We start from the raw sequence: 15,849 nt of genomic DNA on the forward strand, positions 1-15,849 counted from the left end.
GTGTCCGCATTGACCCTAAAGACCTGGAAGCCGTTTTGCAGTTAAAAGAGAGAAACCATGCAATGCGTGGGAAGTCAGAGCTCCTATTGGGGTTCTTGGGCTACTACAGATCCTTCGTACAGGACTTTGACAGGATTGCACGGCCGCTGTTTAAAACTGGTAGAGAAGGCCACTCAGCCTGACCAGAGGCCAGTTCACAACACCACTGCACGCCAAAGGAAAGTCACCAAGTTAGGCCAGCTTCTCTCTGGTAACCCTGTCCAGTGGGGCCCCGAACACAGTGCTGTGGTCTCCCGCCTGGTAGATATAATGACCGCTCCACCTATTTTAGCCTACCCAGACTTTAATCTGCCCTTTGTGTTAAATACGGACGCATCCAATGAAGGTCTGGGGACTTGGCTTTATCAGCAACAGGGAGATAAACTTCGCATTGTTGCTTATGGATCCAGAACACTCTCACCTTCAGAGAAAAATTGTCATCTCCATTCTGGAAAGCTTGAGTTTCTGGCGTTGAAGTGGCTATCTGCGACAAATTTCGAGATTATCTCTACTATGCACCCACATTCACTGTATACACAATAACCCCCTCGCGTACGTCCTAAGCACGGCCAAACTCAATGCTGCCGGACATCGCTGGGTGGGTGAATTGGCGGATTTCCACTTCACAATAAAGTACAGGCCAGGCAAGGCGAATGCTGATGCCGACACACTGTCGCGTTATCCAGTTAAACTGGAGGGACACACAGAGGAGTACACTGAAAAGTCAAAGTCAAAGTCAGCTTTATTGTCAAACGTGCTAATATGCATGAGATACAGCACAAATGAAATTAATGTCCTCTCGGACCCAGCGTGCAAGACATGCAAGGCACTTAGAACGTGGCTAAAAGACATACAATTGACAACAGACAATACTTGTAATTTCTGTATGTAAAGTGAGGTAGTGTCGTCAGGAAAGTGAGGCAGTGACATATGTAAAGTGAGGTAGTGACATATGTAATGTGAGGAAGTGACGTACATAAAGTGACGTAATGTAGTATTGCAAAAACAAACAACAAGAAAGGGTTGAAGTGAGGTCTTGCAGAAAAAAAATGAGAAAGAACAAAAAAATAGCGTTCAGGATGATCGTACAGCATGTATCGTGTACTCAGAGTTCGGTGAGTGTGGCAGTGGGAAGGGGCAGGCTGGGCAGGGCTGGGAGGGAGTTGAGTCTCCGGACTGCGTGGTGGCAGAAACTGTCCTTGAGCCTGCTGGTCTTGGCTCGGAGAATCTGCAGTCTCCTACCCGATGGCAGCAGGCTGAAGAGGCAGTGGGAGTGGTGTGTGGGATCGCCAGCGATCCTGATTGCTCTGCGGGTGAGGCGGATGTTGTAGATGTCCTGAAGGGGGGGAGAGAGACACCGATGATCTTCTCAGCTGTCCTCACGATGCGCTGCAGAGTCTTACGGTAGGACACGGTGCAGGCGCCGTACCACACGGTGATACAGCTGGTCAGGATGCACTCGATGGTACCGCGGTAGAATGAGGTCGTGATGGGGGTCGGGGCTCCAACTCTTTTGAGCTTGTGGAGGAAGTACAGGCGCTGGTGGGATCTCTTGGCCATTGATGCCTTGGTGTGGCCCCAGGACAGGTCTTCGGATATGTGCACTCCCAGGAACTTGGTGCTGCTCACTCTCTCCACTGCAGCACCGTCGATGGTTAGGGGAGCATGCTGGGGTCGCACTCTCCTGAAGTCCACAACAATCTCCTTCGTCTTCTCCACATTCAGACGGAGATTGTTGTCCTTGCACCACGTGGCCAGGCAGCTGACCTCGTCCCTGTAGGCTGTCTCCTTGTCGTTGTTTATGAGGCCTACCACAGTCGTGTCATCCGCAAACTTTATAAAGAGGTTGGAGCTGGGTGATGATGGTGAGCAGTCGTGCGTCAGTTTATCGGTGAGCTGTTGGGGAATGATTGTGTTGAATGCTGAGCTGAAGTCGATGAACAGCATTCTGACGTAGGAGTCTCTGGTCTCCAGGTGGGTGAGCGCTGTGTGGAGAGCAGTGGAGATGGCATCATCGGTCGAGCGGTTGGGCCGATATGCAAACTGGAAGGGGTCATGGTTGGGGGGGGGGCAGCCTTGATGTGGTTCATAACTAGCATCTCGAAGCACTTCATGAGGACGGGAGTGAATGCGACCGGGCGGTAGTCATTGTGGCAGGAGGGGGACGACTTCCATGGGACCGGGATAATGGTGGTGGCTTTGAGGCACGTGGGCACAACAGCCTGGCTCAGACATGTGTTGAAGATGTCCGTGAAGACATCTGTGAGTTCCACAGCGCAGTCTCTCAGAACACGGTCAGGAATGCCGTCGGGACCCGGGGCTTTTCGTGGGTTGGTCCCTCTGAGGGATCGACTCACGCTGTCCTGGGACAGTGTCAGCACCTGTTCGCCGGGAGGTGGTTGGGTCTTCTGTGCTGGAGTGCTGTTGTCTGCCTCGAAGCGGGCGAAGAAGTCGTTTAGCTGATTCAGCAGAATGGTGGAGTTCTCACAGGTCTGTGGAGAGGGCTTGTAGTCTGTGATGGTCTGTATCTCACGCCACAGGTTCCTGGTGTCTCTGCTGTCTCTGAAGTGGTTGGCGATCCTCCTGGAGTGCTGTCTCTTGGCCATCCTGATGCCACGTGACAGGTTGGGCATGGCTGTTTTCAGGCCCAGCTCATCGCCAGCTTTGTAGGCAGCGTTCCGAGCCCTAAGGAGCCTGTGGACTTCACCCGTCAGTCATGGCATATGGTTGGCCAGGATGGTGACAGATCTGGTGACAGTCACGTCATCCATGCACTTCCTCATGTAGGAGGTAACAGAGTCTGTGTACTCTTGGAGGTCGGTGGTGTTGTTGTAGGTGGCCGCTTGTCTGAACATGTTCCAGTCAGTGTTGGAGAAGCAGTCTTTCAGTGCCTCTGACGATCCATCATGCCACACCCTTATCTGCTTCTTGTCTGGTTTGACGACTTTGACAAGTGGCCTGTATGCGGGCATTAACATAATAGTGGCGTGGTCCGAAGCTCCTAGGTGGGGGAGGGGGTAGGCTTTTTAGGTTCCTTTGTGTGTGGTGAAAACATTGTCCAGAATGTTGGAAAGTTAATGTGTCCATGGAGTTGTGGAAAAACGCTTTTCGGGTTGGCATGGTTGAAATCGCCAGCCAAGATAAGGAAAGCATCTGGGTGCGCTGTCTGTTGCTCGCTGATGTGCTGGTTCATTCAATGCCGCGCTCCTGTTGTTAATTGAGCTCGGGGGGATGTAAACTGCTACCAGCAGTATGGCACTAAATTCCCTCGGCAGGTAGAATGGCCGACATTTTATAACCATAAGCTCCATCAGTGGTGAACAGTGTTTGCATACCACAACAGCGTTGCGGCACCAGGCATCACTGATGTAAGCGCAGAGTCCCCCGCCGCGAGTCTTCCCCCCCTCGATGAGCGCTCTGTCTGCCCGGAAGCTAGCTAGCTGGGATAGCTGGATGGCACTGTCCGGTATGCTGTCGGTCAGCGATGTTTCCACAAACACAAGGGCACAACACTCATCCACGGTCTTGGAAGTTGAGCGGAGAAGTCTGATGTAGTCCATTTTATTGTCCAGCGAGCGCACGTTAGCCAGCGTAATGGTAGGGATGTACGGACGGTGAGGGCTAGCCGCAAGCCTAATGCGCTCCCTCCACGCTTTCCCCTCTTCTGTTTCCTCATACAGCGCTTGTGGCGCCTCCACTCTGGTTTGGGGGCAGGAGTGGGGGTCGGTGAAGAGTGGGGGTCAGTGGACGAGGCGACTCTCTGAGCAATCCATGCTTGCGTAGCACTTCTGCTTCAGCTGGTTTTGGTTTCAAAAATGAACTGCCAATGTCGAGCAGAACCTCACGGGAGTAGGTACGCCTCGGGAGTCGCGAGGCAAACGGAGACGGACATTTACATGAGTGAGTCAAACATAATAAACACGAAAAAAAAAAAACAATTTGCCGGGAGAGAGAGGAGCCGCTGCACTGTTACAGATGCTACATACTCTCCAAGAAGAAAGGAAAGCTGAGTGGAAAGACTATTTGCCTCATGTAGTTCATGCGTACAACTGTACAAGACATGAGTCCACTGGCTATTCACCGTTCTTCCCCCTCTATGGAAGGTCTCCCCAGTTGCCCATCGACCTAGTTTTTGGTCTGACAGCTGACGAAGTAGTCAAAAGCCGACAGGAATATGCACGTAAGTGGGCCTGTCGAATGCAAGATGCTTACAGAATTGCCTCAGAGAACAGTCAAAAGAGCTCTAAAAAAAGGAAGAAATACTATGACCGTGGTGTTAAAGGCACTCCAGCCAGGGGATCGTGTATTTGTCAGGAACCTATCTGAGAGAGGTGAACCTGGCAAGCTTACTGGGAGGAAAAAGTCCACAGGGTCACTGAAAGAGTGGGAGATGGACCAGTGTACAAGGTTCGGGCAGAAAACGGAGACAAAACTACTACTGTTGCGCCGTAATCTCCTACTGTCTGTCAATGATTTGCCAGTTGAACAGCCCCGTAGGGTGAAAAATAAACAGAAAAAACAGCTAGACAGACAGGCTTATAGCAGGGAAGCAGTTGGGCAGGAGTCTTGCTATTCAGATGAAGAGGAGGGATGTTCATACAATCTCCGACGGTTATCTGTGTATACAAGGAAGACAGTCAGTCATCAGGCGTCTCAACCTGAACCGCACAATTTCAGAACTGTGGCATCAGAATTCCACCCCCAGCCACAAACTACGGAACCAGAGGATGGGCAGCAGCTAGAGGAAGCTTTTCCATTGGTTGTACCAGCATCATTACCAAAACCAACACCAGCTGACAGCCTGCCTGCTGAGGGAAGCCCGGAACAACCTGTAATGGATGATAACTACACGTTTTTTTTTATGTTGACTGACACTGCGTGTTGATGTTACTGGTTCAACCGGGTTGATTTGTACTGGAGGCTTGTCATTGCCATTGATCACTGGAAGCCTCACTCCAGGATCTTACCCCGTTTCCCGGTGCCTTTCTTCGCAGACAGCCCACAGCTCTATGTCCTTCCTGACCACAAATGAAACAGTGAGGGCAGCTCTTAATCTTCTTTCGCACACAGACCTGACACCTGCCCCTAGTGTCATTCGTTGGTGTCTGGGGTCGCGTTGAGGATCGAGTCAGGGACAGACATGGTTCTACCTGAGGCGCCGATTCTGTAGGTTTAACAACTTGGGCAAAGTGTGTGGTCAGTGCGGTCACGTGCAGTCAGCTCGAGAATGGCAGCACGGTTAGCCTGTAATTCAGTCAATTTTGGTCTGGTTAATCTGGTCAGTTTGATTAATTTGAGCAGCATGGACATTCACAGATCGATTTAGTGACAGTACCGAGGCGTTTGACCCTCTCAGCCTCTTCACGTGGACTTTGTAAATTGTTCTAACAGGACATCATCACGACATGTAAGATAAGGAATGGTTTGAGATCACATCTGACATGATAATTTTTCTCATTTAGCCCTGATAGCGTGTGTGCAGAAATGTACCTTGGACAAGTTCTTGATCGTAACCAAAATATGCACCTGGTTGTTGTGACTGTTTCGGAATGTCCCAGGTTTAGTTATCTTCGTCACAGAATTGTATAGTGCCTTTATGCAATGTTTTGCTGATGATACTAGTGCAGCGTGTTCGACCGGAAACCAATTCCTTGTATGTTTTACATACTTGGCAATAAAGATGATTCTCATTCTGATTCTGATTCTGACAGTGCGGGTAACCTCAGACCTTCTTGTAGTCCCTCATCCATTTGTCTACACAGGCTACGGTATGACAGTTCAGACCCGATGTCAGAAATCTGACCACCATAAAATTTGAACTCCCTCCGTGGAAACAGAGCAACTACATCCTGTACTTCACCACCTGCTCCCCCATACCGGAGGATAAGCCGGCATGTTCAGGAGGAGCACCACCCAAACAGTTGGCGATGATCCTGAATGGCGATGGAGTGCTGAAATTCCTGTCTCTCGGTGGAAGAGGTGTGACCTCAACTCCTCCTCTCAGGTCAGCTCCTTCCCCAGTCGGTTCCTCCGGGGCATCTAGGAGCTCGCTGATCATGTCATCGAGGTGAAGGAGTTGAGACATGCCTTCATCTTCTGTGTCTTAATCTGTCTTATCTGACGTAGTCAATATCACATCAAACAGTTCTGGTTCACTAAGGGCCGCAAGGTCCTCAGTGTCACTCTCATACACTGCGCATATGAGAATCATATGAGGATTGCACGGCCGCTGTTTAAACTGGTAGAGGGGGCCACTCAGCCTGACCAGAGGTCAGTTCACAACACCGCTGCACGCCAAAGGAAAATCACCAAGTTAGGCCAGCTTCCCTCTGGTAACCCTGTTCAGTGGGGCCCCGAACACAGTGCTGTGGTCTCCCGCCTGGTAGATGTATTGACTGGTCCACCTATTTTAGCCTCCCCAGACTTTAATCTGCCCTTTGTGTTAAATACGGGCGCATCCAATGAAGGTCTGGGGGCTGTGCTTTATCAGCAGCAGGGAGATAAACTTCGCGTTGTTGCTTATGGATCCAGAACACACTCACCTTCAGAGAAAAATTATCATCTCCATTCTGGAAAGCTTGAGTTTCTGGCGTTGAAGTGGGCAATCTGCGACGAATTTCGAGATTATCTCTACTATGCACCCACATTCACTGTGTACACGGACAATAACCCTCTCGCGTACGTTCTAAGCACGGCCAAACTCAATGCTGCCGGACATCGCTGGGTGGGTGAATTGGCGGATTTCCACTTCACAATAAAGTACAGGCCAGGCAAGGCGAATGCTGATGCCGACACACTGTCGCGTTATCCAGTTAAGCTGGAGGGACACACAGAGGAGTACACTGAAACTTTGCCCCCAGACGTGGTTTCCACCATATGGCAGGGGGACAAGGCTGTGGCTGAGGAGGATGTGCCATGGATGGCGGCGTTGCAACTCACGTCTGATGGTGAGGATTTTTTTCCGGTGACAGTCCCCGTTATCACTCCAGATGATATCAGAGCTGCTGAGGAAGAGGATGCGTCAATCTCTGAGGTAATGACACTGAAGAGGAGGGATGGAACCCCAATGACAAAGATAAAAGAGAAATGGGACCAGAGGCAAGGAGACTAGTACACGAATGGAATAGACTGAAACTGGACAAGGGGATTTTATACAGACAGGCGGGGAAATGGAAACAGCTCGTTCTCCCTAGTAAGCTGAAGTCGACGGTGCTTAAACACCTGCATGATGACATGGGTCATGTTGGAGCTGACAAGGTGATCAACCTTGCAAGGCAGAGGTTCTATTGGCCATTCATGCAGCACGAAATAGAAAACTACGTCATTCGCCAGTGTTCCTGCATTAAACAGAACGCCCCACCATTCCGGAAAAAGCACCCATGGGCAACATCACTACTAGTGCCCCATTTGAGCTCATTTCGATTGATTATTTCCATCTGGAGCCAAGTAAAGGAGGCTATGAGTATATTTTAGTCCTGGTAGACCACTTTACTCGTTTTGCACAAGCCTACCCGACTAAGAGTAAGTCAGGCAAGGTTGCTGCTGAGAAAATCTTTAGTGATTTTATTCCACGGTTCGCTTAGCCAGAGAGACTACATCATGATCAAGGTCGGGAGTTTGAAAACAGTCTATTCCAGCGGCTTCAACAGTTGTCTGGCATTGCGCATTCCGGAACCACCCCATACCATCCGCAGAGCAACCCTGTAGAACGTCTGAATAGAACATTGTGACAGATGCGACGCACTCTCCAAGAAGAAAGGAAAGCTGAGTGGAAAGACTATTTGCCTCATGTAGTTCATGCGTACAACTGTACAAGACATGAGTCCACTGGCTATTCACCGTTCTTCCTCCTCTATGGAAGCTCTCCCCGGCACGTAAGTGGGCCTGTCGAATGCAAGATGCTTACAGAATTGCCTCCGTGAACAGTAAAAAGAGCGCTGAAAAAAGGAAGAAATACTATGACCGTGGTGTTAAAGGCATTGCACTCCAGCCAGGGGATCGTGTACTTGTCAGGAACCTATCTGAGAGGGGTGGACCTGGCAAGCTCCGGGCTTACTGGGAGGAAAAAGTCCACAGGGTCACTGAAAGAGTGGGAGATGGACCAGTGTACAAGGTTCAGGCAGAAAACGGAGACAAAACTACCCGTGTGTTGCACCATAATCTCCTAATGTCTGTCAATGATTTGCCAGTTGAACAGCCAAATAAACAGAAAAAACAGCTAGACAGGCAGGCAAAGAAGCAGAAAAAACAGCTAGACAGACAGGCTTATAGCAGGGAAGCAGTTGGGCAGGAGTCTGGATATTCAGATGAAGAGGAGGGATGTTCATACGGTCTCCGACGGTTACCTGTGTATACAAGGAGGACAGGCAGTCATCAGGTGTCTCAACCTGAACCGCACAATTTAAGAGCTGTGGCATCAGAATTCCACGCCCAGGCACAAACTACGGAACCAGAGCATGGGCAGCAGCTAGAGGAAGCGTTTCCACTGGTCGTACCAGCATCATTACCAAAACCAACACCAGCTGACAGCCTGCCTGCTGAGGGAAGCCCGGAACAACTTGTAATGGATGATAATGAGGGTGATGCGGGAAGCCCGGAACAACTTGTAATGGATGATAATGAGGGTGATGCAGGAGCGCCGGCGGAGTTGGTGGAATCGGACACCGCGTCACAAAGTGGAATGGAATCGCTGCCACGAAGGTCTGCTCGTACTCTAAGACCCAGAGAGATATTTTTTACATATGAACACTTGGGTCATCCATCATACCAGGCTTGGAGACCTGGGGTAAATGTGTTGTATACTTGCATGCCTTACCCCACGACTCATTATCTAGTGCGACCTGAACACTATTGCTACTCTACCCCGACGGTATGGATTTGAATGTAGTTGCCGTAGAAGGTGATTGACACCACCCTACGGAGACCAGACAGATGACTGTGCTTCTACTGGTACTTGACTACTTGTTGGTATAGCCAAGATGTCGGGGGACATCTTTTAAAACAGGGGAGAGTGTAGGGGGTTAGAAACGACCTCTGTTATTGTATGTTAGTCGATTAGACTACCAAGTCAGGAGAGGGCGCTACGCGCCTGTGAATGGAACAGAGGAAGGCGATGTAGGCTCAGCTCGCGCATGCGCAGTTGTCATAAATGCCGTTGTGTGAAGCTGATTAACACGGTTGTCTCGTGTCGTCTTTCCTCGTCGTTCACAGGTATTCAAAATAAAAGTGTTAGACATTCTCAAGATGTTAAAGTAATTGGGGACTTATTGGGCGATGCTAGATATGAAACCTTGTTTGTGGCTTTGATGAATATTTTGTGGCTTTGATGAATTTGGATTTTTGGATGTCAATTGTAGTTCCCAGTACAACACACACGAGCGGGCAGACGTGCATAAGCATGTGCGAATGTGGAGGATATATACAATGTATAGATGTTGAAGGTATAGATCTACACATGAATGTATTCTGATATTGAAATTGCTGAATTGATGTTTTGATGAGTGGTCATAAATGCCGTTGTGTGAAGCTTTAACACGGTTGTCTCGTGTCGTCTTTCCTCGTCGTTCACAGTGCTACCTGCCTGTGACGCGTTTGAACCGACTCAGGTACCCCCTAGGCCTGAGGCCGGTTACACCTTAAACGCATTTTCAGAGCAAGAGAAACACGTTTTCTAAACAAAATGTTTTCTGCATTGTTTTAACATTTATGATGTATGTATTTAGGCTGCAGAAGGCTAATTTGACACTTTTATGAGTCAAAACATGAAGATTCAGCCTTTTGTTTAGCTGTGAGGATCATATGAGCTTTTTATTGCTTTAAACGCATTTTCAGAGCAAGAGAAACACGTTTTCTAATGTTTTCTTCATGGTTTGAAGTTTTATTATGAAGTAAGGCTCTATTTAGGCTGCAGAGTGCTAATCTGACACTTATACAAGTAAAAACATGAAGATATAGCCTTCTGTTTAGCTGTGATGATCATGTGAACTTTTTATTGCCTTAAACGCATTTTCAGAGCAAGAGGAATACGTTTTCTGAACACAATTTTTTCAGCATTGTTTTAACTTTTATGATGTATCTATTTAGGCTGCAGAGGGCTAATCTGACATTTATACAAGTGAAAACATGAAGATTAAGCCGTTCTTTTAGCTCTGGGGATCATATGAACTTTTTATTGCCTTAACGCATTTTCAGAGCAAGAGAAACACGTTTTCTGAAGTAATTTTTTTTCTTCACGGTTTTAAATTTTATGATTAAATGTGTGTGTATTTAGGATGCAGAGTGCTAATCTGACACTTATACAACTGAAAACATGAAGATTCAGCCTTCTGTTTAGCGGTGATGATCATGTGAACTTTTTATTGCCATAAACGCATTTTCAGAGCAAGAGAAACACGTTTTCTGAACAAAATGTTTTCTGCATTGTTTTAACTTTTATGATGTATCTATTCAGGCTGCAGAGGGCTAATTTGACACTTATACAAGTCAAAACACAAAGATTAAGCCTTTTGTTTAGCTGTGAGGATCATATGAGCTTTTTATTGCCTTAAACGCATTTTCACAGCAAGAGAAACACGTTTTATGAATTTAATGTTTTCTTCATGGTTTGAAGTTTTATGATGAAGTTAGTGTGTATTTAGGCTGCAGAGTGCTAATCTGACACTTATACAACTGAAATCATGAAGATTCAGCCTTCTGTTTAGCGTTGATGACCATGTGAACTTTTTATTGCCTTAAACGCATTTTCAGAGCAAGAGAAACACGTTTTCTGAACAAAATGTTTTCTGCACTGTTTTAACTTTTATGATGTATCTATTCAGGCTGCAGAGGGCTAATTTGACACTTATACAAGTCAAAACACAAAGATTAAGCCTTTTGTTTAGCTGTGAGGATCATATGAGCTTTTTATTGCCTTAAACGCATTTTCACAGCAAGAGAAACACGTTTGCTGAATTTGTTTTCTTTGTGGTTTGAAGTTTTTTGATTTAATTAGTGTCTAAATAGGATGCACAGTGCTAATCTGACACTTTTACATGTGAAAACATGAAGATTAAGCCTCTTGTTTAGCTCTGGGGATCGTATGAACTTTTTATTGCCTTAAACGCATTTTCAGCGCAAGAGAAACACCGTTTTCTGAACAAATAGTTTCTGAATTGTTTTAAATTTTATGATGTATCTATTTAGGCAGCAGAGTACTAATCTGACACTTATACAAGTGAAAACATGAAGATATAGCCTTCTGTTTAGCTGTGATGATCATGTGAACTTTTTATTGCCTTAAACGCATTTTCAGAGCGAGAGAAACGCGTTTTCTGAACAAAATGTTTTCTGCATTGTTTTAACTTTTATGATGTATCTATTTAGGCTGCAGAGGCCTAATTTGACACTTGTACAAGTCAAAACATGAAGATTCAGCCTTTTGTTTAGCTGTGAGGATCATATGAGCTTTGTATTGCCTGAAACGCATTTTAACAGCAAGAGAAACACGTTTTCTGAATTTATGTTTTCTTTATGGTTTGAAGTTTTATGATTAATTTTGTGTGTAATTAGGCTACAGAGTACTAATCTGACACTTATACAAGTGAAAACATGAAGATATAGCCTTCTGTTTAGCTGTGATGATCATGTGAACTTTTTATTGCCTTAAACGCATTTTCAGAGCGAGAGAAACGCGTTTTCTGAACAAAATGTTTTCTGCATTGTTTTAACATTTATGATGTATGTATTTAGGCTGCAGAAGGCTAATTTGACACTTTTATGAGTCAAAACACGAAGATTCAGCCTTTTGTTTAGCTGTGAGGATCATATGAGCTTTGTATTGCCTTAAACGCATTTTCACAGCAAGAGAAACACGTTTTCTGAAGTAAATGTTTTCTTCGTGGTTTTAAATTTTATGATTAATTTTGTGTGTAATTAGGCTAGAGTACTAATCTGACACGTATACAAGTGTAAACATGAAGATTCAGCCTTCTGTTTAGCTTTGATGAGCATGTGAACTTTTTATTGCCTTAAACGCATTTTCAGAGCAGGAGAAACACCTTTTCTGAACAAAATAGTTTCTGCATTGTTTTAAATTTTATGATGTATCTATTTAGGCAGCAGAGTACTAATCTGACACTTATACAAGTGAAAACATGAAGATATAGCCTTCTGTTTAGCTGTGAGGATCATATGAGATTTTTATTGCCTTAAACGCATTTTCAGAGCAAGAGAAACACGTTTTCTGAACACAATTTTTTCAGCATTGTTTTAACTTTTATGATGTATCTATTCAGGCTGCAGAGGGCTAATTTGACACTTATACAAGTCAAAAGACGAAGATTCAGCCTTTTGTTTAGCTGTGAGGATCATATGAGCTTTTTATTGCCTTAAACGCATTTTCACAGCAAGAGAAACACGTTTTCTGAATTTAATGTTTTCTTTATGGTTTGAAGTTTTTTGATTTAATTAGTGTCTAAATAGGATGCACAGTGCTAATCTGACACTTATACAAGTAAAAACATGAAGATATAGCCTTCTGTTTAGCTGTGATGATCATTTTGTACTTTTTATTGCCATAAACGCATTTTCAGAGCAAGAGAAACACGTTTTCTGAACACAACTTTTTCAGCATTGTTTTAACTTTTATGATGTATCTATTCAGGCTGCAGAGGGCTAATTTGACACTTATCAAGTCAAAACACGAAGATTCAGCCTTTTGTTTTGCTGTGAGGATCATATGAGCTTTCATTGCCTTAAACGCATTTTCACAACAAGAGAAACACGTTTTCTGAATTTAATGTTTTCTTTATGGTTTGAAGTTTTTTTATTTAATTAGTGTCTAAATAGGATGCACAGTGCTAATCTAACACTTATACATGTGAAAACATGAAGATTAAGCCTTTTGTTTAGCTCTGGGGATCATATGAACTTTTTATTGCCTTAAACGCATTTTCAGAGCAAGAGAAACACGTTTTCTGAACAAAATATTTTCTGCATTGTTTTAACTTTTATGATGTATCTATTTAGGCTGCAGAGTGCTAATTTGACACTTATACAAGTCAAAACATGAAGATTCAGCCTTTTGTTTAGCTTTGAGGATCATATGAGCTGTTTATTGCCTTAAACGCCTTTTCAGAGCAACAGAAACACGTTTTCTGAATTTAATGTTTTCTTCATGGTTTTTAAAGAGTTTAATGTTTCTCTTTATTTGTAAGTAGGTTCGTTGTCAGATCTTCCAGGCAGATGATGCGCAGAGCTTGATCGTGGCGTAGAGTCGAGCAAGTCGTGCTGTGAAACTCCGTGCGATGCTGAGCAGGTCTCTGCGAGCGGTGCGTCTGTCTGGGTCTGAGTCCGAGATGAGTCTGAATCTCCCTGTCCCACGACAGCTGCTTTTATACCATTTCCAAGCCTGTGATATGCGTCAGGGTGAGACGCACATCAAGGAGATCAAGGAATTGAAAGACATTAAAGCTTAAAGCTGCAGTGCGCACCGGTGACGCCACAGTTTTAAGTTTTATGATGAAGTTAGCCTCTATTTAGGCTGCAGAGTGCTAATCTGACATTTATACAAGTGAAACATGAAGATTTCGCCTTCTGTTTAGCTGTGATGATCATGTGAACTTTTTATTGCCTTAAACGCATTTTCAGAGCAAGAGAAACACGTTTTCTGAACACAATTTTTTCAGCATTGTTTTAACTTTTATGATGTATCTATTTAGCTTCACACAACGGCATTTATGACAACTGCGCATGCGTGAGCTCAGCCTACATCGCCTTCCTCTGTTCCATTCACAGGCGCGCATCCACAGGTTTTATCTTTAGCTGTTATGAATATTTGGTTTATTTCTCATGAATCTAAATTTATAGCACTTCAAGCTATAAATAGAATAATTCCAATATTTCCTACTCGATTGTAAATAATAGCCTGGATATCTGCAACATTAGCATCTGCTCGTGCATATCATCATTAATAAAAAAGATACAATACCTACTCCTTCTCAACCAATAAATCTCTCATCTCATCTCATCTCATTTTCCGTACCGCTTATTCCTCATTAGGGTCGCGGGGGTTGCTGGAGCCTATCTCAGCTGTCTTCGGGCACGAGGCGGGGGACACCCTGAATTGGTTGCCAGCCAATCGCAGGGCACACAAAGACGTACAACAGTCACTCTCACACCTAGGGACAATTTGGAGTAGTCAATCTGCCTGCCATGCATGTTTTTGGAGTGTGGGAGGAAACCGGAGTACCCGGAGAAAACCCACGCAGGTCCGGGGAGAACATGCAAACTCCACACAGGGAGGCCGGACCGGGACGCGAACCGGCGACCTCTGCACTGTGAAGCCGGTGTGCTAACCACTTGACTACCGGGCCGCCCCAACCAATAAATAATTGAAATATATTATTTGATGTTACTAGGATTAATATAGCTATTAGGAAAATTAAAAAGTATTTGAAGAATCGGTTTATTAAAGGATCTGAGTGTATGTATCAAGAAGCAAATTCTAAAATAGATCAAGTAACATATAAAGCTACAGGGGTAAAAATTAATGAGTACATATTTAAAATTTAAAATTTGGGCGGCCCGGTAGTCGAGTGGTTAGCACACCGGCTTCACAGTGCAGAGGTCGCTGGTTCGCGTCCCAGTCCGGCCTCCCTGTGTGGAGTTTGCATGTTCTCCCCGGACCCGCGTGGGTTTACTCCGGGTACTCCGGTTTCCTCCCACACTCCAAAAACATGCATGGCAGGCAGATTGACCACTCCAAATTGTCCCTAGGTGTGAGTGTGAGAGTGACTGTTGTATGTCTTTGTGTGCCCTGCGATTGGCTGGCAACCAATTCAGGGTGTCCCCCGCCTCGTGCCCAAAGACAGCTGAGATAGGCTCCAGCAACCCCCGCGACCCTAATGAGGAATAAGCGGTACGGAAAATGAGATGAGATGAGATGAGATATTTAAAATTTAAAAAAGTTTTAAATTTAATTTTTTTTTAAAACTAATAGAAATATTGAATGTTGATGTATTTATTCATGATCAAGTGGTGATAATTATTTCTAAACCTTCGTTAATAAACAATATTAAAGGTAACAAACTTACAAAAAAGGATAATTTTACTGAGTTTTTACTCAAACTATTGATCAAGAGTTTGATTTATTTTCAGTTATAATACTTAATATTAAAGGCATAGATAATATTATAAAAATAGTTAGGAGGCTTGATGCTGTTATTATAAAAGTAGGGTGCATAACTTTTACTTGGATTTGCACCGAGAGTTTTTGGTGCCTAAGACCAATGGATTGCTAATATCCTTCAAAAGTCGAGAAAGCTTAGGGGTTTAACCAAAGGGGCAGAAATTAGCAATTTATGTTGTCTTCGGACCTTTCTCGGTAGATGAAAAGATTTTTACTTTTATTTTTAGAATCACAGTCTAATATTTTTAGTTAAATTACATCTACAAAATAATCAACCTCATAATAACTCAGGTTTTATAATTAAAAAAATTAAAGGGATAAGATGGAGTGTTATTAATAAATGTTCTCGAGAGTGTGATGGATCTAATTTAATTAAGTGTTTGGTCAATGGTCCTCGTTGAGTTATTAGGAATAAATATAAAGAGTATGCTGCAGTAATTGTAATTTAGTTTGTGTTTTCTTTTGTCACTTTGTGTTGTTGTGCATCGTGTGGAACGGATACAGATTGTTTTTCAGCATTTTTGACCACGACATTCATCAAGGAGGAGACTGTGCTGAGCGGTTGCACCTTTTCGGCAGCATGAATATGCCAGTACTGTTTTTGAATGGAAGGAATGTCGGAGCCATTCGACAGCCATCGCTGG

This window comes from Hippocampus bargibanti, linkage group LG04 (assembly GCF_051943395.1).
Source record: "Hippocampus bargibanti isolate YZ-2025 linkage group LG04, ASM5194339v1, whole genome shotgun sequence".
NCBI classification, from domain to species: Eukaryota; Metazoa; Chordata; class Actinopteri; order Syngnathiformes; family Syngnathidae; genus Hippocampus; species Hippocampus bargibanti.